Raw genomic sequence first — 4,115 nt, 5'->3', positions numbered from 1 at the left:
GATCCGTTTGAAATCGGAGAAGAAGTGAAATCAATTTTTCCGTACAATACGAATAAATCTTTCGCCTTTTACTAAAGATTTCCGTGTATGGGAGAGACCTATTGAGAATACCTCAATTTATCTGAGAGCTTNAAGAGTGCGTGTTGCCGCGGTTGGCGCGGATTTGGAGGAATGGCGGGATGCCACCTCGAAGGATGAAAAGATCCAAGAATCGCTTCCAAGGGCCGATCTCCACGAGCGAGATGGTTTTGTAGTGAAAATGACCAAGAAAGGAGAGAAGCTCGTAGTCCCTCAAAATTTGGTCCCGAAAATGTTGAGAGCGTATCATGACGATCCGATGGGCGGACATATGGGATTCAACAAGACTTTGGAGCGACTTATGAAGCGTTATACTTGGATCGGAATGAGAAAAGATGTCAAGATGTTCTGTGATCGATGCCTCGTATGTTCGAAGTGTAAGGATTACGGAAAGCCCACTAGAACTCCGTTGAAACCAATACGAGCTGATACTCTTGGCCCGTTTCAAAAAGTCGGAATGGACCTGGTTGGTCCGTTGCCAGAATCACAGGATGGAGCAAAATGGATCATCGTCCTTGTCGATTACTTTACAAAATGGCCTGTGGTGGGCGCATTGAATCGCTGTGATGCCAAAGAGGTCATTCAATGGATGAGGGATCAGGTATTGACAGTTTATGGAGTGCCAGAAGAGGTAGTGACAGATCAAGGTGTCCAGTTTATGAGTGGGGAGTTCGCTAACTTCTTAAAGAGTTCAGGAATCAAACATTGTCCCACTTCTCCATTTCACCCAGCCTCTGATGGTCTTACCGAGCGCTACAACCGAACTTTAATGAATGCCTTGCGATGCTTCACCGAAGAAAAACCGGAAAACTGGACGGAATATATACAATCGTGCGTGTTCGCATATCGTTCAAGCAAACAACAAAGCACCGGATATTCCCCCTTTGAACTTCTTAAAGCAAGAACCCCGAGAATGGGCATTGACGTCTGCCCGTTGCATAGTGTCAACAACCATGATGATCTCTTGGAAGAAGCATTTCGTATCGCATCTCGGATTCGCCCGGTGGCCCGGGAAAACATTAAGAAGTCCCAAGAAAAGTCTAAGAAAAATTACGATAAAGCTAACCATGTCGAAGCCACACCTGTAAAGGAGAAAGATTTTGTGATGTGGTTACGTCCGGCTCCTGTTGCCGGAGGAGGCTCCCAGAAACTGAAGCCTCCGTTCCAAGGTCCCTATTTAGTTGAGTCTGTCTCGGACAAAACAGCCCGGATTAGTGATCAAACTGGTCGTTGTCAAATTGTGAATGTGGATCAATTGAAGATTACCAAAGTAGACGATCCTCATCTCGGCGTCCTTCGTAAACGAGGACGGCCTCGCAAAAGTGGTGGGGGATGTGACAATCTACCGGCCACCCTGAGAGATATCAGATAAGTGGTCACACTGTGAAGTTGGCTCTCGAGCATAGTCGAGCGCCATTTTAGCATTGTATAACGATCTTCCTATGTAATAAAGGTTTTGGTACGCGAGCCTCGCTACACATTCTTAATTTTTAGTTCATCAAACATAGTCGTTAGAATGGAATTGGAAAAGTTATGCTAAATATTTGTTTTTAACCAAAATTGCAATATCTACTACATCTTGCAACATTTGGCCGGCAATGTATAGCATGAAGCTCAAAAAAATGATCTATGTTGAAATATTTGGGTTTTGAAATTCGATAATAGATAACTCCAATTTAAGTGCTTTCTCTTTCGTAGGGTCTAAGAAAGAGTGAAAACTTGGAAGAAAAAAATATTTTATTTACCTTTTAGCTGAAAAAAACGTTTTAGCCAAAATTTCAAATTTTATCACTTTTTAGTCATTTTTCCTCCTTTTCGATTTCCGACCATTGTCTCACTATTTTCCCCATTTTGAGACTTTTTTTGCCCTTTTCTTGTCTTTAGGTCCTTATCTGCTTCCTTCTTAGCTTGTTATTCCTTGTTTTGGACATTTCCATTTACTTCTGTGCAGCATGATCAAATGAAAGGTGAAATCTTCAGCCAGAAAGGCAATTTTTGGTTTGGGTTTTCACTTGCTTAGTAGCCATAGCAAAGAATGTCATCTCCGGCATTTTCAAAATGAAATATTATGATTTGTCTATCTGTTGCCACTTGAACTCTATGCAATATTTGGTCTACCAACGAATTGAATTTTTCAAATTCAACTCCCTTTTTCCGGTTCTGCAAAAAACAGAGTTTGCAGTTGAGCTACATCTGGCGTCATGGGTTTATCCTACTCGAAATTATTTTGTGAACAAAAACACTCTCGGCACCAAAACAATAGGCTCCAGAAGAGAGTCAATGTTTACCAAGGCATCTGTACCAATATAACACGTGTCCTAATGTCGAAAATTATAAGAAAAAAATCAATTTCATGTGAACTCAATGGATACCCTAGCAAATACAATTGGTTGCCTAGAATTTGTAAAATGCATAAATACATTAGAAAACCTTAATATAAAATGCATAAAGATAAAAATACAGCAAAAAGGTCAAAAGGGGGCTAAAAACGTTCTTTTCTGCATTACTGTTACTTGTTTTTGAATGTTCACAACTTTACTTGCACATTTTCACAACATTTTTTAAGTTTTGACAACTATTTTTGGATTTTTCTCAACTACAAAAAAATATCGGGTAAAGAGGCAACTTTTTCGAGGTCTACTGTACAATAAACGCATTTTTTCTCTTCTCAAATCAAAATTGAAGAAGCAGGACATAACAATCTGACACTGACATAAATGCCTTATGCTAATGAAGATCTGAAATATTTAACTGTTAGGGGCGGAAAGTTTATATGGCACCAAATCGAAGAGGAGGAAAGCTTGAATTAAGTATCGGCACAAAAATAAACATTAAATTCACATTCAGAAATCTTGAAAGTTTCCACAACTCTCTGTTTTAGATAATTATAAAACACTTTCCGAAAGAAATCGGGCTTTTGAAAAATTGTTCATCAATCAAGTCAAAGAAGCGTTACATTTCTATCAATTTGATTTCAGCTGAAAAAGTCGTTTTCCAATTCACTCTGGCCAAGCAAATAAAGCCGAAGCCAAGTTTTTCTGTAATAGCATCAAATCTTTCATTGCATGTTAACCCATTTATGTATTACTATAATACAATTTTCGTTGGTTTGTTGTTTCCGTACTTAGTGGGCAAATCAGTCCAAACTAATGTTATACTCTCATATAACATTATTGAGATAAACTTTTCCCGTCTTTTTAAATTTCCCAAAATCTTTTTACATTCTTTGTTATTTTAACTTAATTTTTTATCTCATATTCAATTTTTCACGCATTTGTCTTTCAATTGTTGTTTATATTAAATCCAATGATTTCCATCAACAAAACCGGATTTGGAATTTCAATATTTCGTCCACAAATGATTCGCAATTATTATCTGATTAATTGGGTTATCGAATACGCTATAATTGCATAAGATTTTGAAACATTTTTGCTTAAGCAATCTCAAACCCATTTACATCAATGTAGAACTCTCAGTCCTATCGGCTTCTCTGTTCAATTACAATGCAAGCTCATTAAAATAAGAAGTGACTTGACACGGAGGTAAGCGTATTTTTCTCTTATAGGTGTTGTTAGGCCCATAATAAACTGCACAAAATTCGCTCCTTTTTGCCTGCCTGCTGTTTCGTTTCTTTGCAAGTGACGCATTAGGTTATATTTCATTCAACTTTAAAAGGGCATGTTTGCAACAACAATTGCTTGGGTTTGGTGTATTATTGTGTCAAAAACAAGGTAACGGGTGAGAAAGCCAAGTTTGGACAGACATGATGCATTTTTCGGTTTCAGGGGAACTCGACACAATGGAAAACTCGACACAATGGAAAACTCGACATGTACAGTAAAAAAAACAACATATCAAAAGATACAACAGATCAGAAAACATGACTGCCCCAAGCCATTTGCTAACATATTTGAATGAGGATAATTGAAAATGAAGGTAGGGTAACCTTGCTTAAGATCCATATACTTCAGAATAAAAAATACATTAAAATATAAAGCTCATTAATCAAGCCACCAGAAATGTAACTAAAATGCTTG

At 37.9% G+C, this 4,115-nt stretch overlaps 1 non-coding gene across 1 annotated transcript; it reads left to right on the top strand.

Annotated features, from left to right (window-relative positions):
- The first annotated feature begins 28 nt into the window (after positions 1–28).
- Positions 29–141, top strand: LOC131881488 (U5 spliceosomal RNA). Its single transcript, XR_009373363.1, has one exon. It is a non-coding gene; the product is annotated as a U5 spliceosomal RNA (small nuclear RNA).
- The last annotated feature ends 3,974 nt before the right edge of the window (positions 142–4,115 follow it).

Source organism: Tigriopus californicus, chromosome 5, assembly GCF_007210705.1.
Source record: "Tigriopus californicus strain San Diego chromosome 5, Tcal_SD_v2.1, whole genome shotgun sequence".
NCBI classification, from domain to species: domain Eukaryota; kingdom Metazoa; phylum Arthropoda; class Copepoda; order Harpacticoida; family Harpacticidae; genus Tigriopus; species Tigriopus californicus.
The sequence above is the reverse complement of the archived record's forward strand: the minus strand, read 5'-3'. Positions and strand labels throughout refer to the sequence as shown.